Raw genomic sequence first — 27,634 nt, forward strand, 5'->3', positions numbered from 1 at the left:
TAAAGTAAGATTGACTTGTGGTTAAACTGATATAGTCACAGCTTCTTGAACTTGGATGGCAATTTTGATTCAGCAAGTCCATCACTATTTTCACTTCTAAAAATACATTGGGCTTGATTAGTAGTGTTCATCATTTCACAGAGATGGTGAATGCCATCTCAGAACGTGTAGGAGATTGGGTTTAAATTAATTAATTTTTAAGTTAATTTTTTTTAGAGAGAAGGGAAAGAAGAGAGAACAGGAGGGACAGAAACACTGATGTGAGAAAGAAACATCGATCAGCTGCCTCTTGTTTGTGCCCCAATTGGGGACCAAACCCACAACCCAAGCATGTGCCCTGACCAGGAATAGAACTGGCAACCTTTGGTTTGGCAGGATGACTCCCAACCCACTGAACCACACCAGCCAGGGCTTGGTTTTATACTTAGATTAGTATACTTGGTTATAGTAATATGTTTAAGTACTGAGGCAATCCCTTCGCTGTCCTTTAGAACAGCAAGACGCATCTGTGTTTCACTCTGTGTTCACAAGCCTGTTAAAGGCGAGGGCTGGAGATAAGCTGTCAGTGTCCCCTTTACCTTTTTGGTTCTAACTATGTCACTTTAGTTAAAATTCCCTGTATCTAAACCATTGCCCTTTACTTAATGAAAGGCATTTTAATGTGGTTTGTGTATGATATCAAATAAAGGGTATTCAACACTTCCCACACTTTACAGATAATCTATAGGGTCAGATACTTTTAACACTTGGCATGATGAGATACAGTAGGAAACTTTGCCAGTGAGTTCTTTAAGGCAGACTAGGTTATGATTCAGAACTGTCTTGAAGGGCCATTCAAAAGCACAGCTGCAGAAGGGCTGTGCGCATGTGACGGGCGCTGGTGCTCGAGCCGCCCACTGGAAGGGTGAGCATACGGGAGATTAGGTCATCGATGCAAAACTGTAAATTATGTGATCATAAAGCTTAGGATAATGAAAAACAAATCACAGATCAAAAAAGAAAGGAAGATGCTGAAAGCTTCTAAAGTGAAAACAAACAGCGTGACAGTGATGGGGTAAATAAAAACAGACCACAAACAAAGGAACAAGGACCAGATGGGCAGGACTTCCCATTGGCAACGCTGGATATCATGAGACATTAAAGCAGATGCTCAGTAGTTTCAGTTTAGGATTCTACACCCAGCCAAGCTATCGACTGAGCATGAAGATAGAATAAAACATTTCTACATGTGAGAATTCATAAAGCATACACACTACATTGCCCCCTCTTTTAGAAAGTTGAGGATACTATTCAGCAAAATTTTGAGAAAAAGGACAACACAAGATCAGAGACACAGTGTAAGTACACAGGGTCATAACAAACAGAAATACCAGAATGACAAAATATGCAAAAAGCCCAGAAGAAAACAAAAACAACCTAGTTTAGATTGGAGCAGAAATGGGGTCTAGAAGGGAAAACCTCCAGGAAAACACACAACCAAAAAAGGTAAACAATGAACAAATGAAAAGAGAAACAAATAAAAACCTTGAGGGATTATCTGATAAATTTTCCCATGTGGAAATTATTGTGAGGCATTTTAAAGAGATGCTGACATGTTGGGGAGAATTACTCACAAGTGCACTGTAAACTGAACAAAGAGAAAAAAGAAGTTTCCAAGATCTGGAAAATAAAAAAAGTGACATAAAGCAGAAAACAAAAGTGGCACACCACTTGATTCAGCAGTAAACAATGTTTGCAGAGTCATGATCCCATCCACATGGGAACAGGACGCCAGGGCTTGAGGATTTCAGTTTCCAAGAAAAAAAGGGGACTCCATTTAGAAAAACTTCAAGACGAAGTAAAGGCAAGGAAGATAAGAAGAAAAGAAAGGCAACTGTAAACTCCAAGAAATATAAAAGGCAGTGTAAGACTTTTTTTCTGGTATAAGTGAGAGGCCATGAGAACACGCAAACGAGAACAGAGAGCTGGCGGGTCTGCAGAAGAGTGAAACGGGTTCCAAGGACAGAGTGGGTCGGAAGCTGGGAGGCAGCGGGGGAATGGCAGAAAAGACACACGCTGCTTCTCCTAACAAGAAAGAAGGAGAAACCATCAGAAGAATCACAAATACAACAATAAAATCTAAAAACAATTTTAAGCAAACTAAAATGCGGTGTGATTTTAAACCAGCAATGGAACATGAGGTCGGAGGACAGACTTGAACACCCTCCTGTGACTGACATGGGGACCATGACAGAACTCAGGGTGCACGTCCTGCTCTCCAGCACACCAATGCTCATGCAGATATGGTCGTTTAAAAGCTCTCTGCTGACTTCTAACTCTGAATCAACCTAAAACCACAGTATAGAAATCTTAACTGTGGTCAAAATGGAATGCGAGTTTTCAACAGCTGACAGAAGTGAAGGGGAAGAGATGAGAAGAGGGAGAAGGAAGGTGAGGCACGCATAGTGCCCATAACCAACAGGACAGGAAATAGATGGTTTAAGTATGTTACTTAAAGGTACAATAGTAATCAACAGAGGAATAAAAACAATGATGTTGTTAAGAGGTGAGGGAGGCATGGAGTTGGTGTGAAATCCTATGTATCAGACCAGGAAGTCAATAGGTAACTATAAAATTGAGAAATAATAGAATGGTATGCATAAACACATTATTTAGAAATATGCAAGCAATCACCAGAAGAAGGAGAAGCAAAAATGGTTACAATTGATTGACACTGGAAGTCAGGAGGGACAAGGCTGGGGACTAGTTGATTTAAAAAAAACAACAAAAACTGTATACATGCATTATTTAATCCTTTTAAAAGTAAATATTTACTCTGGGTCCTGACTACTTTGGCTCATGCCAGCTAAGAAGTGAACCTTTGACATGTGCTACTGGATACACTTATTTTTCCCAGTATACTTTCCTTTTGGTTATCTAGATATTGGCTAGCAGCACACCCAGATGCTGCCCCACAGGGCATGATGAAAAGGATGTAGGAAGTATAAGTGGCAGGTTACTGGTCCCCGTAGGGAACTTCTACTACAGTCATAAAAGAGGAAGATCTGTCCCAGGCTTGTTGCTGGAATAACCCTGGTCTGACCAGACTTCCACACTCCTGCTGGACAGAGTAAGTAAAATGTCTTATATTTTCCCTTTGAAAGCACCAGGAACAGCTCAAGGATTTGCACAGCAGAATGAAAGAGGAGCTGTCACTTAGTTCCTTAGGACTCACAGCTTGAAAGGAAAGAGGAGGCCCAGGGGGGCCTGTGGACCGTGCCCAGCAGGGGTGACTGAGCACTTCCCCAGTCCGGGGGGTGGGGCCACAGCTCTTAAAGCCACAGATCTCCTCCGTAGGCACAGAGACCCTCTCAGCAGGAATCCATTCACACCAGTCACCCTTGGAAACTGCTATTTATGCTAAAGAAATTTATCCCATTCCATTGTATGTTTCTTGTCCAGAGTTCTCTTGGATCCCTTGTTTAAGACCCTAGTCCTATATTGTGAGCTGTGGAATGGACAGGCCATTTAAGGGGGCAGAGATGGCTAATGATGGGTCTGTTAGCTTTGCAGTCAGTCTCTCCTTTGTGAACCAAACCCAATTTGGGTGCATTTGCTTAAAAAAAAAGAAAGAAAAGAAAAGAAAAAGCAACCTCCCATTCTGAGTTGAAGAAATGTTAGCTGTGTTCCATTCTTTTTACTTGGGGGAAAAACAACACTGGAAGAAACTGTAATATTTATAACCCATCCTTTTGGCTGAAGCGCATTATCCAATGATTTCAGGTGTAGGTGTGAATACAGCTGCTGTAGCTCCTTAAGACTGGAAGGATATTTGACAACGGGGGCCTTTTCATCTCTAGAGAGATGCTAATTTTTATCTTGCAAAAAGTAAAGGGAAGCCCCTTCTGAAATGTTTTCTTTTGAGGCAGAATTTAAACGTATGCTACTGCTTTCATGAGTTCTGTGAGCCAAATCCTTATAAATCCTTTGAGTTGACAGATCAATTATTCCTTCTAACAGCTAATGAACTAATAACCCTTGGAAATTTCTCCTTCCCTGGGTTTAAAATAGGAAAAAAAATACTTTAGGGGGAAAAGAATCAATGAACAACGACTACATAGCAATAAAAAACAATTAAATTCATTATAGCTTTTTAAAAAGAGCTATATTTTGCTTGAAAGCTATGATTTAAAAAATTAAAAACATGTCAAATAACCTTATACTTTATAAACATCATAAACACTGCTAAAGTATGCCTTAATCTCATATTGTGTCCTGTCAAAGGAAGGGAACTGAGAAAGGGCAGAACAAAGAAAAGGAGAGAGAGATAGACCTCGGAGAGGCCGTGAGAGAAAACGGTGGGGTTGCCAGGTGCCTGTGGTGTGTGAGGCTTTGAGGTGGACCCAGATGAGGGAGAGGACACACACGAGCAGCACTGGGGAAAACGGGAGAGAGCAGAAAAAGGAGGGGAGACTATGTCACCCAGGGTCACCAGCCTAGGACTGTGAAGAGTGGAAGCCTGTACTAAGTAAGCATTTTGCTCACAGAGGAGACCAGGGTAGGAACTGGCACATAGCATAGGGTGGGCTTCAAGGGGTTAGACACGAGGACTCCCCTCCCTGAACCACGCAGCATCACCCAAGAGGAGCTATGTAATTTGTGGGGCTGTGTGACAAGTGAAAATGAGGGTCCCTTGTTCAGAAGTTGTTAAGAATGTCAAGAGGGCAACAGCAGAGCATCAGAGCAAGTAGGAGGCCCGCCTGAGGCACCGGAGTGAGCTCCGATCCCAAGGATGAAATGGTGTCTTCTGGGTGAGCAGGGCACTGCAGGACAGAGAGGCTTCAACCCTATGTTACGGGGAAGGTCAGGACTTTAATAGCTGAGAACACTGACGCACTGGGAAGCTGAGTGAGTGACCTGCTCTGGGTCATGCGGCATTACACACATGTACAACCGTACTTGTATTCACAAGTACATGCGAGAGTCAGTCTGCTTTCAACTGAGGAACTAGAGCGTGGTGACGGTCCAGCCTCAGACTTAAGCACCGCTCTCCTTCCTTCCTGCAGTGCAGTTCCCAGAAGTGACAAAGTCTTACTTCAAATCGAGTGAGTAGTCTTTTCCTACAACATTAAAATCTCTGGAGGATGATGTCCTGAGAGCGCTGTACACGTCCCAGGGAACGCCGCACAGCTCTCCACACTGGAAGTCCCTGAGCAGTATGACAGTGTGTGGAAAGGGGAACTTAGGAGTCGGGAGACCTGGGTTGAAACCAGAGCACCAGCGTCGCCTAGCCTTGTTCGCTCTGTCAAGTGGGGATGATTCTAATCACACCTCCGGTTGTGCGAAGGAAATAAAATGAAACCACACTGACACATCAGAATCCACTTGTATAGCCTTATCGAAGCCTTGGGCCAGCTGCGCACCGACGGCCCTGCCCAGGTGAAGCCAGGACCGGCTTCACGGGTGTGCAACTTGAGTGGGCGGCCCCCCGCTTGCCCCAACTCTCTGCTGTCGCCCTCTAGACATTCTTAACAACTTCTGAACAAGGGACCCTCATTTTCACTTGTCACACGGCCCCACAAATTGCATAGCTCCTCTTGGGTGATGCTGCGTGGTTCAATGAGAGGAGTCCAGGAAGATGTCCATCTTTGGCAAATAACGCCCAGTGACCTGGAAGTTTGCAGTAGACAGTTTTTCAGCTGCGCAGCATCTGAACCCATTTCTCACTTTTGAGAAGTTCTCAGCCATGTGAGCTTTGGTAGGCGGCAGGCTGAAAGGGCCATGGGCTGGCATCTCCTGTCTCTTGCCAGCTAGCTCATAGCCAGGCAGGAGCTATGACTTTGGAACACAGAGAACTCCTTTTGGTGTTGGCGGCAGTAACATCAATTCTCTAGGGACCTGAGGGGCCACCCCTTTTGCTAGAGTACATCTGGCCATGAGACCCCCCCACTAGGTGGCCTGGTTCTATGGCAGGGGTGTGGCTGCGGGTCTAGCCATCCTTGGCTTCTCCGCAGGTTCTAGCCCAATTCTCCAGCTTCTCAATGATTTATTTTCAAACTACTGAATATCCTTAAAAAATATTTTTTAATCCTCCAAGGATATGTTTATTGATTTTAATAAGGGAGGGAGGGTGCGGGCAGGGAGAGAGAGACATCAATCGGCTGCCTCCTGCATATGCCCCGACCAGGAATCAAACCCTCAACCTCTGGTATACGGGACAACGTTCCAACCAACTGAGCCACCAGGCCAGGGCTCAATATCCTTTTAATCAATTCCTCTTGTATTTAAGTAATCAGAGATGGTTTTTGTTGTTTATAGCCAACTGCTTTTTCTGGTCAAAAGTTGAACTCCGTTACGGGGTTACTACCCTGATGCACACCCGCTGATAGAAAGCAAAGGAGTCCCATGTCCCAGGGCAGCTCTCGCAGGACCATGTGGCCCTGGTGACAACAGGAGTGCTGGTGCATGCCCACATGGAAGGGACCTCAAGGTTGTCTGCTTCACACTCCTAAAAGTAGGAATCCTCCCAGAATAATTCAGTGTCCATATAATATTCAAATAAAGTGGCTCCTGATAACTAGAGGGCATGCTAAGCAGAAGGCCTTATCGAGGGCGACAAACCTTAAGGCTTGGCGGCTCCCAGTTACTCCTTTCCAGGCCAATGGTCACCTCAGCACTTGGGAGGATATCCCTGTCATCAAATTGTCAAGGATGAAGTTCAGGGAAATTCCACATCACTCACGGCCAGCACATGGAATGCCATTCCTTTGGACTGTGGCATTAGGATGGGACAGCCACCAGAGCACGGTGGGGTTAAAGTGCCCTGGGATCTCGAAAACCAGGGACCACCCAGCCCAGTTAAGATCCCACACAAATACCACCGCCGGACAGAAAACCCCGTGTCGGACATGGAGATGCTGCTTCTGGCATCAGGGTCAAGGCTGCCCCAGGAAATAATTTTCTTTTCCTTTTACAGCACGCTCTATGGATGGAAACAACATTCTACATTTTGCCAAGGGTTGCAAGAGGAGGCAAAAAGAGTTCCGACAAGCTCAGGTCCCAGAGCCTGAACCAAACTCCCGGCTGAAACAATCACTTGGTTGTTGGAATTACAGCCCTATTTCTACAGTGCCATTCGGCTGGCTGGGGTGAGTTTCCAGTCACCAGAGAGTGACATCGGTTCCAACAGCCTGAACAGCAGCAAGACCCAATCATGAGGGGCCTTCCTGGGAAGCCCAAGACGCAACCCCCCTAATTTTATCTGAAGAGCAGGCATGTGAGCGGGGGCAGAAAGGCTGCAGTGACAGAGATGTAATGGCTAGGAGGCAGAGTCCCATAAGGCCACTCAGACGGCTGCAAAGTGAGTGTCAGGACAAGACACTTAATGCCAAAGGAATGAGTAGGGAAATGGCAACAAGACAGTGAGCCAAGGGCTGCAGGGTTATCAGAGGTCAGGGGTGGCAGAAAAAGGGGAATAAGGCCATTATCATTCATTTGGGATCTGAAATTGGATCTCATAAAGTCAGTGAGGTGCAGGGGAGCAAGCAGCCTCAGAAGGTCCAAAGGAGGGCCAGGGCTGGGGTTACTAGGTGCATCAAATGCGGAAGGGTGCCTGCAAAAGGGGATGTGGCTGGTCACCGCCAGGAGGAAACAAGGGTTGCAGGGCCCTGCCTCAGGGAGAAGCGGACAGAGGTACGGGACGCTTCAAAGGGAAAGGGAGCACACTGGGCAGGGAGAGAGAAGCAGAAGGGAGAGCCCTTCGCTCCCTCCTGGGCTTTCCAGCCAGAGGAAAGTACTCATACCAGGGCTTTATTTGAATCTATCACCTCTTATTAGTGTCTTTTGAAATGCGAATTAGCTGATTAACCACTGCTCACAGCCTTCCAACAGCTCTTTATTCTCCAGCATTCAGCAACTTTGTTCTAAATAGGATAGGCCACAGTAGCCCACCAGGGGGAAATTATTCTCAAGGTTACAAGAACAGTGACCAGGCAAACTTACTCTGGCTGGCTGCAAGGAGCTGGGGGCTAGACTGTGCCTGATGCGGGCCCTCGACGCCCCTGGCTGACTTCGAAAGCCCTCCGAGGACACCGTTTACCTCCTGGGTGAGCCCTCCAGCACGTTCCCCCACCCCCTCCAGGCCTGATGAACAGGACTCTGGAGAACAGATGGACTCTCTTCAACCCCACCACCCCTGTGTTTACTACATTCATTTTATAACCAGTCCATTTGTTCTAAGTTCCTAAGGGTTGTCCCTGCACTTGCTTTAGCTCTCTGTTTGGGCCGTGGGCTCACGTTTAGGGACAACAAGGGATGACCTCTGGCAGAGCCTCGTCTGCACTTGCTCCTGCCTCCAGTTTGGCAACACGACACAAAGGCAGTATGGCATGTATACACTTTCCAGGCTGAGCCCCTATTCAGAGGGGGCCACAGCTTGCGCGTAATGGGCCCCCTACAGACAAAGCCAGCAAGTTTCTTAATTAAGTCTAAGTGAAAGACAGATCCTGCTTACATCTTCAGAGAACCTTCCTTCAGAACTTCAAAAACACCCTAGACTGCCTATCAAATCTAGGCAAGAATAACTAGTGAGCAATTTTTTCTCTTTTTTTAAATATAGAAAGCCAAGCCTCGGGCGCCAACTCTTCAGCCCCCTCTCACTTTCCCTGCAATTTTAGATGTGCCTCTGGTTTATAAAACAGGAAACAAAGGGACTTCTTGTGTGTCGGAGGAGCGCTCGGAGGGTCTGCATTTCATTCCGGCCTTCCCCACAGCACTGGCCGTGTAAAGAGCTCTTTAACTGGTTTCGTCTCATTAACATTACCATGAGGTATCAAAGGGCGTGTTAAAACCCGGCGCATGCACATATATCACGGAAGGACAAATCCTAGTATGGAATTATATTAAAAATTAATTATCAGCTAATTGCCTTTTCAAAAATGTAATTTTTTTTTTCCACAACCCCCCACCCCCTGCAACACTTTCTACTCTAGCCCCAGTACCACTCACTCAGACAGACCTTTCTGTTTTCTGGCCTTTGCTGTGATAATGTTCTTTGCAAACAGAAACCAATTATTCTGTAGCAGTAAGTCACCAGGAGTATGAATTGCTTTAATTTTTCCCCCTTTTACCAGCTGCCCAGGGTGGGTGGTGAGGTGGCTGCAATAATGAAGCTGGAATGAATACTAAAGCAGCGCCGAGGCCTGGTGTCCTGCAGGGAAAATGATGTTCAAAAATAAAAATGCGCTTTTGTTGCAAGAAGCTAATCAATGAGTTAGACATTTCCAAAAGTGCGCTTTCCGCTCCGAATTTGCATTGCTAACACCGCTTTCCCCAGTGACTCCTGTGCACCTGACTAGCTTGTAAAAATGTCACCTTACTGTTAAAGTGCTAAACACGCCCTGTTTTTCCTCACTGTTCTCTTCTCCCTACCCCCTTTTGCCTTTTTCCTTCTGCAATTCTTTGCTTTCTCATTAGAAATGCCCAGCAACGTCTGGCAGACAAAGACACTACAAACAAAGTGTATGGAAAGGGGAAAAAATTAAAAAGGAAAAAAGTGCAGAGGAATTCTTCACTCAATGTTCTCCAGAATACATTAATATCTGAAACTGTTGGCACAGCCTAAACCCTCGGGCAGCAAACAATGCAAGCAATGATTCGGAGTCTGGGATCTTCAAATAAACCGGCGCTGTCATGGCCACCAGGAAGGGGATAATGGCGATATTAGCTGACCTTCGCTGGGTTGTTTCTTCAGACTTGACTGCTGGACCTCTGTTTGCTTGTTACTAGGATTTCTTGGCTAAATTTTTAAAGCATTTCCCAGGCAATACAAGAGCCAGTTTATTAGGCAAATAAACTAGACCTTAAGCAGTCTTTTCTGCTTCATAATGGGAACCGGGTGAATTGGAAGGAGGGTAGAGTTGGCATCAGGGAGAGTGACTAAGAATCGGAGGTCTCACCACTCTTCCTTCACCCAGAGCACCAATGGACGATGAGGGTAGATTTTACAAATAATCAGACCAATGTGCTGGCTTCCGTTCACTTAACCAACACCATCTATGAGGTAAGGGAGGTAAGGCTCACAAAAGGAAAGAACAAAAACGGCAGCTTTCTCCCTCCAGACTTCTAGATCTTCAGTGACATTTCACTCATCCCAAGTGGGCCAGTAACTGGAGACTATGTTGTAACACATTCAAGTGGAACTAATGGTATTGTATTTCATTCCTCTGTCATAATTACCTAAACGCACTTACGTTATCCAAACCACTCTCTAGTGACAACCTTAATGATGTTAATAAAGTGAGTAATACAGAACTGGATCCTTTTTCAGAGCCTTCAGATCCGCAGGGCAGGGCCTTCTGGCAGTCCAGACTATCCCAGTTGGTAATGACTGCATTGCTGTGTCTGTGGACTGCCTCCCCACTTCCCGCACTGCGACAGAAGCCTCACTGTTGAGGAAGACTGCTGTTACATCCTTCCTCACCCAGCACAGCACCTAGCACCCAAGACACCATTGCCGAAGGAGGTGTTATTTTTTGCCTTTGGAAAACTACACCATATCTTTAAAAGCTTTCAGCTGCCACACCCAAAAGGTATGGCATGCAATAGTTCCTAAAGCATGGTGTTTCTCCACCATGGTTCCCAACTTTCAAATCAACATATACCTGATAACAACTGCTAGAAATGTATACTCTTGCTTAAAGCAGGAGGCCATGTAAAAATATAATACACACAATTTTCCAAAAAGTTATGTACTCATTAGAGTTGGAAACTATGTACAGACAGAGGAAATTTCTGACTCCAGGAAGTAAGAAAAGCAGGTTACATGGCACATCAGATACGATCCCCAAATGGTTTTAACAAGGTAATACGTGTGGATGTATGTAGGGACGCACACACACACAGACTGGAAACATACACCCCACATGTTCATTGTAATTGTAGGTGGTGAATTTTTATTGTTTACTATTTGCTGTTGTATTTTTTTATAGTAAACCTATTATGTTTAAAATCAGAAAAAAAACTTTAGTAAGTTTCTTGTAGAAAGGAAATACATTATTAAATGAGCTACATCTCTGCCTCAAGAGTTGAGAAATAAATCACAGTTAATACAACAGACACCCAAATGGTGCGTCTTATGTACATGCACACACACAAAACAGACAGATGTGCTCCCTGGGTACCTGTGCCTAAAGCTATACAGAAACATGGTGTGTGTGTGTGGGGGGGGGGTCTGTGGCTATTTATTTATTCACTAATTTTTTTAGTTTATTGAGACAAAATTGCTGTAGGAATCTGGAGGAAGTTTTCCCTCTCAGCTTGAAGCAACATGGTTTCACATTTCTGGGTTTTAAAGGAGATTATCTTCAAGGATGCTCAATTACTTTGAATAGGTGTGACATTCCCTGCCGATGGGTACTCATACCTGTCAGCAGCTGTGAATTAGCATTTCAGAACCCTTCTACAAACATCTTCAGTAGAGGGTTCAGCACCCCGAAGAAAAGCAAAGGCTGCGTGCAACCGGGGTGAAATCCCTTTCTGGTAGGGAGTGGTAGCTGGAGGGATGTTAGAGACCCAGCGGCCTAATGCAGCCTTGGCAGACCTGCAGGGCCAGGAAAACAAACACTGCTGTAAGCCTCCAATCGGGCACAGGAGAGGTGGGAGCTGTGCCTGGGGAAAGCGTGAGGGCGGCCTGGGATATCTGATCGTCTTTGTTCACCAAGGCACTCCCCATTAGCATCGCTCTTTGTGCGTTTCTGCTCTTACTCCTACAAGGCCACAGCGAGACATGGGAGAGGGAAATGAAGTTCAGAACAATTAATGCCTGTTTCAACTTAAAATGTACCCTCAAAAATGTCATGTTACCGTAAGATGGAATCAGGCAGTCTTAACTGTTCAGGAAACACTGAAAGGGAACTGAGAGCTTCACACATCAGGAAGACTCCCTGGCAAGGCCTAAGCAGGCTGGAAATACATTTCTAAGATGTGTCCTCCCTTCACACCCATATAAAAACTACCCTGAGAATCCCACGGGAAAAATACGTGAGGGACCAAAAGTTTTGCACCCTGAGCCCGCTGTTTTGGTTATTGATTCTACGGTTTCTTGCTCAGGAAATTCAGACAGAAAAACCTACCTCAGGAAGGAAACCTTAGGATGTTTGTCTGAGCCTGATTTGAACTGAGTACAGTAAATAGGGGGGCTTCCTCAGGGGCCTGACAGCTGGAACGGCCCCCCATCCTTTCTCCAGGTGTCCCTCGGTCTCCGAGTTGCCTAGGTAAGAGTTTTCCTGCCATATGGGTTCCCCTCTTCTCCAACTACCTGTAAATCTGCCATCCTCACTTCTGAAATCGAAGACCCTGTCCCCCATCCTTGTCTTCTTTGTCCAAAATGTCACATATACCCAATGTTGCCTCACTGTCTTTAGAATTTTCATGCCTATGTGAATTTCCCATGTGCATGCATTAAAATTTTGATTTTCTCCTTTTAATCTGTCTGTTAATTTGATTATTAGCTCAGTTAGAAGGACTCAGAAAGTGGGGCGGCTGGGCGCACTCAGTTCTCCCCTCCTACCTCCACTCTGCTTCTTTTGGGTGACTGTCTTCTCTTTCTACTGGGAATCTCCTTCCAGGGGGGTCCTCCTTATTTTTATTACTTGTTTCCTTTCCTGATAGGTTTTTCAGGCCCTTTACTCCTGATTTTTCAAGTACAGTATAATAATTCAAGGATAGTAACCTCTCTGAATATGATGATCAAAGTTTCTAAAAATCCCCACCACGGGAGAGAACTCAGTTAAGAAACTTAAAGTATTATGGGGGAAAATGGTTTTAAGGTGGTGAGTGAGCCTAAGCAAGCCCTTATGAAAGACAATGTAGGAGACAGAACTCCGAACACGGAGGTTATCCAGGACACCTGGTGCACAGGAGGTAAGTCACACCCGGCAGGAAGAGTGACTTTCCAGCTACCAAAGCGGTTCTCAAGACCTTCCAGAATCTCCCTCCTCTACAGTTTCCAGCCGATTCATTCTGCTTAGGCATAGATGCGTATGCTAAGCAACATCTTCCCCCTACTCTTGTTATCTCTCCTTCCAACTGCTCGATCATCTAATTATCTAATCGTGTGATCTAGGGTGGGTTGACACCTGCCTCCAAGCTTCCAGCCACATCCAGAGACACAGGACACCTTAAGGATTCTGAGCACTGTGGTGACAACCACCTCCTTCCAGTCCCCTACCCTCATTCTCTCCATTCTTTCTTTCCCTCTTTCCTTCTTCACTCATTTGATATGTACTTACTAAGGGCCCATCACACCAGGTGTTGTGCTAAATGATGGTTCTCCTATACTTTAAATTCTGGGAGCCTGGGGACAGGTCTGTCTTGTATCTTTAGTACCATAACAGTGTATAAAGCAGTACTCGAATGAATGAATGAATGAATGAATGAGACAGCCTCTGTTCTTGGGCAGCTAAGGGTCCACTGAGGGACACAGGCCAAACAATCAGGTGGTAACTGAGAATGAGCACCCTGTAGGTGTCTATTATTGCCCAGCCCTGGGGAGTTGGGGGAAGCTTGTCTAGTACAGCAATTCTCAGCTGGAGCATTAGAATCAGAATCTAGAATTTCCTCTAAAAAACTTCAAGATCCCAATGAACTACACTCCAGAACAATTAAGTCAGAATCTATAGGGAAAGGGAATTGGTAGTTTTTAAATTCTCCAGATACTTCCAGTGTGTGGCCTGGGTAGGGGACTGCTGCTCTAGATCCTTCCAACTCACGCGTGGGCCCTAAAGCAGCAGCAGCAGCAGCAGCAGCACCCGCACACTGTGGGAGCACGCTGGACACACAGCATCCCAGGCTCTACTCTGGACTACCGAGTCTTAGTGCTGCTCTGGAAAATGTGCCACCTACAAGCAATCTGGAGGACTCGAAGTTAGCCAAGGGAAATGAGGAACACAAAGAAGCAGATGTTCCGGGTGGAGGCACACTATGTGCAAAACCACTGAAATAAAGGGAATGGCACCTGGCTCAGGATGGCTAGATGACAGCCCAAGGAGGGGAGGGAGAGAAGAGAGGTGGGGTGGGGAGAGGAGGACAGAGGAAGAGAGAGTGGGAGAGGTAAGGAGTAGAGAGGGAAAGAGAGAGGAAGGAGGGGAGGGGAGGGGAGGGGAGGAAGGAGGCAGAATATGAGTATGTGCTCTGTATGTGTTTGGGGCAGTGTGGTTGGGGGACTCGGGCTGGATCCCGCTAGGCTATGGAAGGCATGGTATGGAGTCTGCACTTGATCAAGGGGGCCCTGGGTGGCACTAGGTGTCTCGGCTGGGAAAGACTCGATCTGACCCCCTGCAGACACACTGCTCTCCCCCACTTCGGTGCTTCAGCTCACTGCACACCCTTAGGCTGAATTTCTTCCTCATTTCAGACTATCAAAACCCCACCCATCTTTTCTGCACCAACTCCACTGCCTTCCAGTCACCATGGCTGGAAGTCGGCTCCCTCACCAGCCCAAACTTCTGAGGCACTGTGGACAGACTGCCCGAACGGCCCCAGTCACAGCCACGCTGTTTCTGCAGTCACATCTTAGCTATCAGTTTCCCTCGCCTCATACTAGATCAAAGCTTTTCAGAGAACAGTACCCAAGGTTCACCTATCTTAGGATCATCGAGGGTGCTTATTAGACAGTAAGGCCCAAGACCCCCCTCAATCAGTTTCTCTGCACGTGGAGCTCAGGTGTTTGCATTTTGAAAAGCTCTCACTGCAGGTGATGCTCATGGATACCAAAACCAGAGAAGCGGGTGCAGAACTGCAGCCTGCTGGAGCTCCGGGCCACCTCACACATCCTCAGGCCTGACACCACACCTCCATGTGCAACCCTGGAGCCCCTCCTAGGCAGGTGAGTGAATGAAGTGTTCTCACATCCTTCCTCTACTTATCCATGATTAAATAACAAATCAAGGTGCTTCCAAAAACAAACCAAGAAAACTTACAGGAAGCTAATTAAATACAGAAAAGGACTCCTGCATTCCCAGTTTATACTGCCTACTGGTCTCCACTCAGAAAGGGCTTTTCTCTAGGAGCTGGAACAGGTCTGGTTTCTGTCATCATGGATACAAGACAGGACTGGAATCAAGCTTTCCCACAGAGGCGATGCAAGGACCAGAAGAGAGGTGTATCTTTGAAAGCATCAGGGACACTTCTTCCTCTTACTACAATGATCTTTTTAAAGAGGTCATTCAGGAACTAACAAACACTAATCACACCCTCTCTTGTGTTCCTGTGGTTGACATGCTTCCTTCTCTCTCCCACTAGACTTTAAGCAACTTGCAGGCAGGACTACGGCCAGTGCACCTCGGGGACCCTCCCTATAGCTCAGTATCGCTGAAGAGACTCAATAAATATGTGGTGAATGGATGAGAGATGACTATGTCACAGAAGCCCAAATGTAATAAATAATAGTTCACGTGGAATCTGCACTTGTGGGAGAATTCTCCGCACACCTGCTGAGGCCAGGGCTCCTGTTTTCTCAGCCTATCAAAGAGGGCAGCTGTTCTACTTCCTCCGTGACCTTCTAACCTGGAAAGGGCTGAGATTTCCCCCAACACACATACTCTCCCAACACTCAATAGGCCCACTAACTAGACTTACCCTTTCATGTCAATTTAGTAAAGTTCCATCTAAAAATTGGTTTTGTTGAACATTTTTGTTAAATCAGAATAACAAGAGATATTAAAGGTATCTGGTTACATTAGTTCATAGAGATGTTGTTACTAATTTCATCTGTAAAAGGAAAGAGTGACAAACACTGACATATTTTTTCTCCTATCATTTCAATCCAAACTTCATAGGGTGACATTCAGGTCCTGATTTTCCAGAACAACTACTTGGACGGATCCCAAACCCACTGGAAGAGCAGAATCATTACCCTACTTTGCATGTGTGCACCGAATGCATTACTATTTCACATCCATGTCACCTGTGAAGCAGCCCTTAAACTGTCATATTGGAGGGACTATGTTCTTCTGGTAGGCACCACTGTTAAAGTACGTGAACAAAATTCTTTTTAAATCCTCACCCAAAGATATGTTTATTGCTTTTAGAGAGAGAGAAGAAGGAAGGGGGAGGGAGAGGGAGAGGGAGAGGGGGGGGGAGAGAGAGAGAGAGAGAGAGAGAGAGAGAGAGAGAGAGGGAGAGGGAGCGCATGCCATGTAAAAACCATCAATTAGTTGCCTCCTGTACATGCCCTGACTTGGGGATTGAACACACAACCTAGGTATGTGCCCTGAGGAGGGACTGAACCCACAACCTTTTGGTGTATGGGACCATGTTTGAATCAAATAAATCACTGGGCCAGGGCGATGATGTGAAAAATTTTAAATTAAGCAATTTAGCATGGAAATGGAGACTTCTGGCTTTTCCACAGGCTACCACGCAGCCCCCAGCTGGGGCTGACCCCTGTTGAGAGCGGAGTTCTGAGGCAGTGGCTCTTGACCTCGGGCTCACTTGTTTCTGCACCTGCCTGACTTTGCTGCCCTGTGGTGACCACGGAGAAGGATGCATGGCTCCTTTCCCCAAGACACTTACATCCACAGATTGTGAACAAACACATGCTTGGCACACAGTATTGGCTACAACAGAAACCAATTCTTAAGTCAAGTTGAAGGAAGGCGAGAAGAATAGTAACGGAGGTAAGGCCACCCATGTGAACAAACACTTGGGAGCAGAAATGAACAGGCTGGGGTTGGAGAAGTGGAGATCACTGGTTTGGTTGGGGTGGAAGGTTTCCTGGGATCCAGGAAGGAGGTGGCAGCAGAGACAAAGGGGAGAGAGACTGCAGAGGACTTTTGAGCCAGAGCCAAGGAGTCTGGGCTATGTCCTGGGGGCTAGATGAATGGAGCTCAGGGAGGTTTACTCCCACCAGCCTGGCAGATGAGAGTGATGTTTCACAATGGTCACCTGGGGGGCCATGTCTAAGATGCACAGGAGAAAAGTGAGACCAGATACGGGGACACTGGTGAGCTGACGTAAGATGGTACTCTGTCAGCAACCCAGCCTGCGCAACAGTGGTGACAGAGAGAATGCGGAGGAAAGAGACTGCCTGTGTGAGTAATGCTATGGCCCGGGGGCAGAAGGCACTGGAGAAAGAGGGGTAGACAGTGGTCATAATGGTCCAGCTGCAGTTGCTGAAGAATGGAGGTACTGGACCCAATACTGGAGAGAGGCCAGTGGTCTACTTTGGTTTCACGTGTGTACAGGTCTGCATGTCTAAGGTAGCGGGTGGGAGCTGTAAATGATGGATTCGGTCTGAGACATGCTGAGTGCCAGGAAGTGACAGGGCGGTCAAGAGACAGACGTGAAGGTAAGGGGTGCACATGCAGGGTGACACAAAGAGGTGAGGACAAGTGGAACCAGAGGATGGGGAAGCTTTCTGAGAAAGAAGAGCAGAGGCCTGATGACGATTTGCCCACCAAACCAGCAGCATATCTGTTTCGTTTCAAGAAACAGTGGAGGTTTAATTCTTCCATATGTAGCCTTAGAAACCAAACCAAACTGTCGCCTTGGATACTCCCAACGACTCCAAGTTTTTACTGAGCCTTTGGCATGATGGATGGGGCTCGGTTTACCCAGAGATAGTAAAATCAGATGAAAGGAGTTAATGACAGCTATTCTCTCTACTGGTAGGTGCAGAACAGCCACAATGAAACCATAACAAGATGACATCTATTTAAACAGCCAAATTGATCCTTGTGTACTGTGTTTCTTTTCTCCTAAAGCGCCCCCCATACCTTTAAAGCCATGTTGCAGCTCTTCAAAGCCTCTCATATAAAGAACCCCAAAGTGAAAGATGCCAAGATGATCCTAGACCTTAAAGAGGCCTTGATTTATCCCTTCACAACTGGTTCCCATGCTGCGCCAGCTTCCCTGCCTTTTCCACTCTTTCAGAACTTAACTATAAATTCTGCCACCGGATCAGGGGAGGCAGGCAGGGTGCTGATGGATGTCAGACCGGGGGTGGGGAAGGTGAAGTGCAGATCCCGCCTGGGAACAGATAAGCACGCACACTGCAAGTGCTGCCAGCTGCCTGCAGATTTCTCACAGGCTGCTCCAGTTCCGACTCACCCAGTGACCCTCCTTCCCACTCCCCAGCCCCCCAGCGCCCCCAGCCCCATCTGCCCTTCCAGGCCTCCCTTCTGCTACCAATGTCTAGCTCTGCTCACTCCTGCACTGAGGAAATGAGGCTTCCCCTCCTGGTTTGGGTTCTTTTCTGAAAAATATCAGGTTAATTAATTCTAATTAAAAAATAAAGTTAATTCTGATCCAGGGTTGCTTAATCTAATTTTTTTAAGAGCAGATAATGCAAAAATGAGGCCCAAGAACAACTACTGACTATGAGACAATAAAATAAGCTACAAAATATAAAAATAGTCACTGAAAGCAAAGTTAATCCACCTTGTTCATGTCCCAGGATTTTTGCTGCAAAGGTCTAGGGCTCTTCCTTTCATTTACTCGTAGGTTTCACTGTTAAGCAAAGGGAGCACTTTCTGTGTGATGTGGGGCTGGGGGAATGGGACAGGCAGGGTCCAGCTGACTGAGGAGGCTCCAGGCAAAACGTGGCGGTCTGTCTTTGACACCAAACTTTTCCTTCTTTCCTTCTTCCTTCCTGTGCTCCTCTCCTACCATCTGGTCCCCGTCTGCCCAGCGCCCAGGCACCCTAAGGTCTCACTCACAGCGCTGCCCTGGGCCTGCCAAAATGGCACTGTCCTGTGGCAGGGCTGTCCCCAGCCCACACTGTCACCTCATCCAGGCCTCCCCCTCCTTCCCCAGAGTATAAAAGTATTTCCCCATCCAAGCTCCAATCTCCCTAAAATGAATGATTTTCTGTGATAGTAAAAAAGAAATCAAATTAGGTTGCTGTAAGGGCGAACAGCACACTTTCTGCCCTCCCCTGGCCCCACACACGCCGCATCCAGCTCTGGCAGCCGCGTCAGTGAGGTGCGGCCTTAAGTCTCGGGTCAGAACTGGGCAGCCGGGGGGCCAGGCCCGGTCTGCAGCTTGGTTTTGACTTGGACAGTGTTTTAGGAATTGGCAAGTTTCACATAATATCAGGGGTTTCTCTTGCTCCCTCTGCCCTCCTGTGCCTCACCCTCCTCGGCCTGGCCCAGCCTCTCCCCCTTTCTTTGAAACGGGCAGCAGCCCCTCCGACAGCCCAGGGCCTGTGGATCCAGGGGCAGGACCCCTGTCCAGGGGGATGCCCAGGCTCCAGTTCACAGGGTATTCGCCGCTCCCAGCTCTCCGGTGCCTGGTCTGAGGCTCTCCTCTTCCTCGTCCGCCCTGCCTGTGAATCCGCAACGCTGGCCTGCATGACTCTCTGAGGAGGGCGCAATGCAAGGACCCCACCGAAGCGGGAGAAGAGACATGCTGAGGTGTGGGCCTTTTCCGGCTCTCTGCCCCAGATCGGACACCCGCAATACCTCGCCCGAACCTCCACATTTCTCACAGTTGTGCTTCTTTCAGGTAACCTAGAAACAGTCACCGCAGGTCCTCCACTGCTGAGACCAGGGACAGGAGTCACTGTCCAGGCAGCTGATTCCACAGGGGAACGCAAGCGCATTCTCGACAGAGGGCCTTTCTCCTCGGCCAGTCAGGACCACCCTTCACCCCTTCTCCCCCCTCATCCGGGAAACTTCTTTTCTTTCACTTCTTCCACCCGGGTCCCCGCCTCTCCTCGACTCCCCCTGTCCATCCCACTTAACCGTAGTCCTCAACACTCTGGGGTGGCATGGAAAACTCAGAACTTCTGAGAGGCACCAGGGAAGGAAAAAGTTTAGCAAGCGATGACCACAAACCACAAACACTGGCCACATCCGGTCACTTCCTTTACACAACTCCAAAAACTTTATCAAACTCTCGATGGGGGGTCTTGTAGACTATGCAGGTCTGAGGGTGGATTTCACATGCATCCACACCAAGTATTTTAGGAAGAAAGAAAACAAACTCAGAAGCCAGGAGGCCAGGGCGTGAACAGGCTCCCTTGAGCTTCTAACTTGCTGACAGGCCGCAGAGACGCCACCTGGGGAGGCTGTGCTGCGTGGGCTCCTAGGGCCCTTCCGACCGCCTTCGCGGCAAGTGGCTCAGGAAGCACGGCCTCTCCTCGTCAGCCGCTTCCGAAGTCAGAGGTGCCCGCAACTTATCCCAGTTCACCTTCATGACCTATTGTTACTCCATGTAAGTGCTCTGAACTTTTAAACCAGGAAACCCCAGCCCTCCCAAATTGACTATGTTACTTTTTAATAAGAGTTAATGAATTTCTCGGACTGTAAGACATACCAGACCATAAGACACACCGGGTTTTAGAGGAGGAAAATAGGAAAAAAAAATTTTGAAGAAAAAATGTGGTAAAATATTTAATAACATAAATAACATAGGCCGCTGCGCCCCCACAGCCAGGTGAGCTACATTCAGACTATAAGACACACCCGCTTTCCCTCCCAAATTTGGGTTGTGCGTCTTATAGTCCGAAAAATACAGGAGTCAGTTGTTGGTTTTGTTTTGAGAGAGAGAGAAAGAGAGAGAGAAAGAGAGAGAGAGAGAGAGAGAGAGAGAGAGAGAGAGAGAGAGAGAGAGAGAGAGAGAGATTGAGATTGAATGAATATTGATTTGCTATTCCACTTACTCATGTATTATTATTGGTTGACTCTTATATGTGCCCTGACCAGGGATCTAACCTGCAACCTTGGTGTTTTGGGATGACCCTCTAATCAACTGGCCAGGGCCCAGACCTTGTTTTTAATGGCTTTTTTTTCTTTACCATTTTAATGTATAAATTCATTGGTATTCATTACAGTCACAGTGTTGTACAACCATCACTAATATCTTTATCCAGAACTATTTCATCATCCAAAAGGAAACCTCATACCCATTAAGCAATCTCTACCCATTCCTTCCAATCCCCCAGCCCCTGGCAACCGTGAATCTGCATGCGGTCTGTCTCCACAAACTTCTCTCTCCCAGACATTTTGTATAAATGGAAACACTTTGGGTCTGGCTTCCTTCAGTTAACATAATGTTTCAAAGTTCACCCATATCCTAAGCCTGTACTGGTATTTCATTCCTTTTTCTGGTTAAACAATATTATGGTGTGTGTGTAAGCTTCACAAAATGAATACTGATGGCTGGGTAGTATGTGGCTGAAAGCTACAAAACTTAAAAAATATACCTATGTATACCTATGTAACAGGTGGTATTTCTTTTTAGTGGTCCTAGACATTTGAGTATTTTAGACTGTGAGGACAAATCCAAGTGTAACTGACCCATACCATTCATTCAGTCACAACCTAATAACTTTCCATCTGTATTCAAATTCCACCCTCCCCGACTGATGAGTTGCTAGGTTGTCATACTGCTGGTGACTGCTAAGTTTGATTACTCTGTCCAAGTATCCTTTCTACTTTGTAACTAATAAGTAATCAATGGAGGGGTAATTTGAGACTTTGAATATCCTATTTCCCACAACCCTTCACGCAGTTTAGCATTCACTGATGATTCTGAAACTATTATTGGTTGCAAAATGGTGATTTTATACTTTCATCATTCTTCTTCATCTATTAGCTTGCAAGATGACCCTCTCTCCGTCCATACCTCTGCCTTTTTAGACTATCGCTGTGAACTCATGGACGCATTTTTAAAATGCAGGGTTTACTGCCATCATTTTCCTTTTTATTGCTCCAATTTCCCCAACTCTGACCAATGGGAGGCACTGTAAGCCAGCTCCTATGTCCTCTTCATACACCGTCACCACTGCATGCCCATTTCTTTGATTTCTGACAAAGATGTTGTATGCTTGACATAATTCTCCAACCCAGACCTGAAACGAGCAGTTTCTGCAAGGAGCCTAGGTTCTTTTTCGTGGTGAATAGTCTTTAGCAGCCAGAATCTGGGTGCTTACTGCTAATGAAGTATCTTTGCTTCTGGGCTCTTTCAGTGCTTAAAAGTAGAAAATTAAAAATAAATAAACAAAGTAGGAAACTTATCATTTTTAATATATTTTATTAAAGTTGTCCCATTTCTCCCCATTCACTCCCCTCTGTCCTGCACACCCCTCCCACCCACATTCCCCACCTTTAGTTCATATCCATGGGTTATACATATAAGTTCTTTGACTTCTACATTTCCCATACTATTCTTACCCTCTCCCTGTCTATTTTCTACCTACCATCTATGTTGCTTATTCTCTGTATCTTTTCCCCCTCTTTCCTCCTTCCACTCCCCTGTTGATAACCCTCCATGTTATCTCCATTTCTGTGATTCTGTTCCTGTTCTAGTTGTTTGCTTAGTTTGTTTTTGTTTTTGGTGTGGTTGTTAATAATTGTGAGTTTGCTGTCCTTTTATTGTACATATTTTTTATCTTCTTTTTCTTAGATAAATCCCTTTAACATCTCATATAATAAGGGCTTGGTGATGATGAACTCCTTTAACTTGACTTTATCTGAGAAGCACTTTATCTGCCCTTCCATTCTAAATGAAAGCTTTGCTGGATAGAGCAATCTTGGATGTAAGTCCTTGCCTTTCATGACTTGGAATATTTCTTTCTAGCCCCTTCTTGCCTGTAAGGTCTCTTTTGAGAAATGAGCTGACAGTCTTATGGGAACTCCGTTGTAGGTAATTGTCTCCTTTTCTCTTGTTGCTTCTAGGATTCTCTACTTATCTTTAATCTTGGGTAATGTAATTATGATGTGCCTTGGTGTGTTCCTCCTTGGGTCCAACTTGTTTGGGACTCTCTGAGCTTCCTGGACTTTATGGAAGTCTAGGAAATTTATCATTTTTTAACCATGAGTCCACAATGATACTTCTAATTGTAATCCAGCACTGCAAATTTTGCTCTACTTTTCCCATTTGCTAACTGTATCTCCCTGGTTCCTAAGAGCATCAACGTATTTACTCTCTCTGTTACTAATACACAAAGTAGATTCAGAATCACTCTACTAATATCACTCCCAACAATAAACCTGCTTAGCAGAGTTCAAGATTTCTGCAGTTCATCATCCTGCAAATATATCCAACTAACAGCATTAAAAAATCTATTTTAAAATTACTCAAATTCTTTTTTATTGAATAAACTATATTTTTAACAAACAGATTTTGCTTGCTGTTTAGAAGCTTATCCTTCAAGACAAACAGAATCTACAAACCTAAAAACCTCAACATTAGAAAAAAATTATTGTATTAAAATGATTCATGCACAAATTTAAAAAATCAAGTAATTCTAAAAAGGTTTATAATAATAAAAAAAGTAATCTGTGCCACTCTCTTCTAACCAATCCATCACTAACCTCCACAGTTTAAAATAATATACTCATACCATAATCTCAGAATTCCAACAGTTTGGGAAGTGACACAGTTATTTCCTCCTTTGATAGAGTAGGATTTAGATTTAGCTTTTTTATACTCCACCTCTTCCCTCTCCCATCTTCCTTACAGTTAAAGCAGACATTCTGGTCATATTAACAACTAATGTCCACATTATTATGACTATGTACATCACTTTTAGGTAACACATTATGTTTCCTTTTTTTTTTTGTATTACTTTATGTTTTTCTGGAGTTAACAACTGTCTTTCTTTTTCAATTGCTTAGATTTTCTCCAACTAAATCCCATACTCTCCAGCAGCCCCTCAGTGCAATTTGTCATGAGGAAAACAGCATTCTGGTTTCTCCCCAACTCCCAGCTCTGTTCTGGAATGGTGGTTCTCTTGGTCTGCTATGCAGTAGATACCCTGGGTATTCCCACTGCTATAATCTAGTGAGTTCTCTTCACTTCTCTCCCTCCTTTGTGGCACCACAGATCTCCTTTCCACAGTTACTTTCTCGTTTAAGGCAAGTACATCTGCCAGGAGCATCCTGCAATACTCCACTGCTGAGAAACCGGGTACCAGTGTGATTTCAGATCTGTTGAACGTGACCTCCCCTCACTACTCAATGTCCCCCCACCCACTGGCTTCTCTGGGAAGCTTATAGGAACTTCTCTTTATCTGGATATTTTAAAATTTAATTATGCTATGCTTTAACATGGGTCTTTCCTTCATTTCTTGGGCTCGGTACTTAGTGGACGCTTTCAATTATGGTCATTCCTTCCCTCAGTTCTAGGAAAATTTCTTATATTATTTCCTTTGAAAATTTCCTTGTTCCTCTTTTCTCATTGTGATATTCCTATTGTTTGGATCTTGAGCTGACCCTCTAATTTTTATATCCTCCTTTGTCTTTTGGTTCTAATCTCTGGAAGATTTCTTCAACTTTACTTTTTCCTTAAAACTGCAGAAGGGGGCTAGTGGGCCTTTATGTTTGTCACTTTTTAAAACAAATTTTATTTATTTATTTATTTTAGAGAGAGGGGAAGGCCGGGAGGAAGAGGGAGACAACCATCAATATATGGTTGCCTCTCACACGCCCCCTACTGGGGACGTGGCCTGCAACCCAGGCATGTGCCCTGACTGGGAATTGAACCAGCGACCCTTTGGTTTGCAGCCTGCACTCAATCCACTGAGCTACACCATACACTAGCCAGGCTGTTTGTCACTTTTTAAAGACAACTTCTCATAGTTCTTTCTTTCACAAACAGATAGAAAGGAGATAACTGAAGGATGTAAGCCGACGTAACTCTAAGACATTAAGGTCAACTACTGTACATTTGTTCATATCTATAATTATTTAATACGCAAGTGGTAGGTCCATTTGCCAAGCAGGAGAAATGGCACCATTCCCTTTGGCATGTCACTGTGACAACAACACTTTCTTCTGTTAATGACAACCTATATATTTGGGGATCTTCTGAAATTCATATTGCCTGGTATGACTTTAAGAATGGCTCTCACTAAAAAGTCCTTTAGAATACACACAAATCTTTTCCAGTTCAACAGGTCCATGAAGAACCTAATAGTTCTGAATGAAACATCATAGGTTGGGAAAACATCTCAGATGATTTTTGGTAAAATAGATACAGAGCATCCCGTGGGCCCCATGGAAAGGGCCTATGTGTCCACCAGCTGCACACCTGCTCGCTCTACTCTGCTCTGCCACACTGGGGAATGGAGTCTGCAAACGACTTTCCCAGGCTCCTGTTATGTTCTGTTAATACAAGGTACTGGTAGGAGTTCAGGAAGCAAGAAGGGCGATGAAGATCTTTCTTTCTTTCCTCATCTACTTCCAGCAGTGTCTCTGCAAGTATGCACTGTTGCTTCAATGATCCCAGCTACAGCCACTGCAGCCTCTCTTTGGTGGTCCCAGAACCAGCAAGGCAGGCCCTTGTGGGCCTGTGGGTGTCTCTTTCCTTGTGGTCCCAGCTCTGCTTCGGGAGCTCCCTCCTAGGTGCTTCCAGCCCTGGCTCAGAAGCATCCCCAAGGTGCAGCAGTGAGTCGCCGCCAGGCGGGCTCTGCAGCCCCACTTCCACACCTTTCTTCTCCCAGGTCTATGGGTGGCAGCTGCTTCATACAGTTACTACTTTCAGGACCACTTCGCTCTCCCCTTTTATTCTCTCAGTCCTTCCAACAGTATTGTAACAAGTTCTTTGCATTAAGACTCCCCTCAGTGGGTCACTCATTTTCCTGACTGGCCCCTGATGAATAGGGCACCCCTGAGGATAAAACTTAAAAAAACAACCCTCTACAAGTTCTCAAACATTTATGATTAAAAAAGTAGAGTCTGACTTTAACTGTTTTATGAATAAAGCCGCACATCTCTAGAAATGGCAGATTTACCCAAATGTGAAGTCCTAAATTAAAGACAGTATCTACCACTTTCCAAACTAAGTAACTAAATGTGCCACAGACCCTTTTCCATAAAGTCTGACTGATACAACAATCGTTTGCATACTGCTAAAATAACCGACCTCCCCTCCCCAAACAAAACGGTCTTTCAATGGGGAGATGAAACCAAGTTGGGAGAAGGCTGCTTCAGTCTTCAATTTTGCAAAATGCAGCATGCTTCATCACTCAGGTGGTAAGTCACTGTCTTCAACACTTTAAAATGAGTAATGAAAATGGCAAGAAAGCAGATACAAAAGATATTTTTAAAAGCAAGTTGTCAGGGTATATCATAAGGATATCATTCAATAACATTTTTAAAGTGCATTTCTTGGACTCTCCCTGTATTCTGTTATGTTCTGTAACACACTTCCAAATGGCTCCCTGCTCTGTGACAATCAAGGGGGAGAGTGACTGGCTGGGACAGACAAGACCAACCAGGGGATGGCGAGGCTTCACACATGCTGGCTGAGAGGATGGGATGTGGCTGAGGAGAGAGGCCTTTGGGGGAATGTTCTTACAGAGAGGAGGAATGGAGAAGAGCAGTGGAGAGAAGACGACTGGAACTACGAGAAAATAGGGAAGGAGAAAGAAGGAGAAAAAGACTGGAAAGAGAGAAGATGGAAAAGAGGCAAGAAGGAGAGTATGCAGGTACAGGGAGACCCAGCAGCCCGGAGCCAGAGATGCACCTTCAGGGTGGGTGTGTTAAGGCTCCACTCAAGGGGCTGCTGGTGGAGTCCAGAGCCCAGGAAGTCAGACCCTCTGGGGTGGCTGGTGCTGCAGGGCCGTTTGCTCAGAGATGCCTACTCGGGATTACTCACAGCACCCTCTCCCTGAAGCGAAGGATGGCGAATTGGACTTTCTTTCCACTTCCATTACTGTGGAAGAAAAGAGAGGTTCCTGTCTGTGGGAGTTGCTACCTTCAAAACAAACACACCAGCCCCGGGGGAGGGGGCAACTAGGGTGGGGGGGAAGGTTGAATAGAGCACCTCTAATCCCTGCGGAGAAATTCTCCAGAGAACTCCTCACGATCTTTCGTCACCTACAAACTAAGCAGCTTTCTGGGCACTCAGTGACGCCCGAGGCACATGACTGGGCTTCACGAAAGCGAGCAGGGTAGACAGCACAGTTTGCATGCCACTTTGGAGAGAAAAAACTTTGACAGGGAAACCTCTGGGTTCAGTTTGAGGGTTACTATTGGTATAATTAGTAGTGATTTTATGTATCTTTTCCCAAAGGCCCTATATATGCCTTTAAATAGCTAAATCTTCTAATTTGCCAAAGGCAGGCTATGTTATGTTTGGCCTGTAAAGGTGAGAAGAACAGTCACAGGACAAAGAGAAGCTCCTTCCAGTGGGTTTCCTCCCCCCTCCCCCCTTCACAGATAGACTCAGAGCACAATCACAGGCTCCACTTTGCAAAGTGGTTAGAAGTAGGGTCATTTAGTTCTTACAGACAAAAAGGGCTTCCCCTGAAAAGCCTGCTTCAGGCCTAGAATGAATTTATGCGACTGGCAGTGAAGGCACTTCTGCAGAGAGGGAGGGACATTTAAACTTCATCACATTGCAATGGTTAGATTCACTGGAGCAATCACATGCCGCCAAACATATAAGCCAAAGCTTAAGAAATACTTATGGAAGTAGAAGACCCACAGGAAACAGTTCAGGAACATTTTTCTTTTTTAAGAAAGAGAAGCAGAGTTTAAAAACCTTAAAAGAGGTATAAAATTGGTGACAAAGAACAGCCATTTTTTGTAAGGACTGGAAGTTGAACCTTTCTCAGGAACAAGAAGTATGAAACAAACTCAGTGTCACAGTGAGATGTGTCTGCTGCCTATTGACACAACAAAAGGTGTTACTAAAATCATATAAG

At 45.6% G+C, this 27,634-nt stretch overlaps 1 protein-coding gene across 1 annotated transcript in view; it reads right to left on the reverse strand.

Annotated features, from left to right (window-relative positions):
* Positions 1-27,634, reverse strand: part of STX8 (syntaxin 8) — a 243,914-nt gene that overhangs the window by 51,058 nt on the left and 165,222 nt on the right. The gene's annotated exons all lie outside the window — the stretch shown is intronic.

Source organism: Phyllostomus hastatus, unplaced genomic scaffold, assembly GCF_019186645.2.
Source record: "Phyllostomus hastatus isolate PE091 unplaced genomic scaffold, TTU_PhHast_1.1 phas_scaffold_55, whole genome shotgun sequence".
NCBI classification, from domain to species: domain Eukaryota; kingdom Metazoa; phylum Chordata; class Mammalia; order Chiroptera; family Phyllostomidae; genus Phyllostomus; species Phyllostomus hastatus.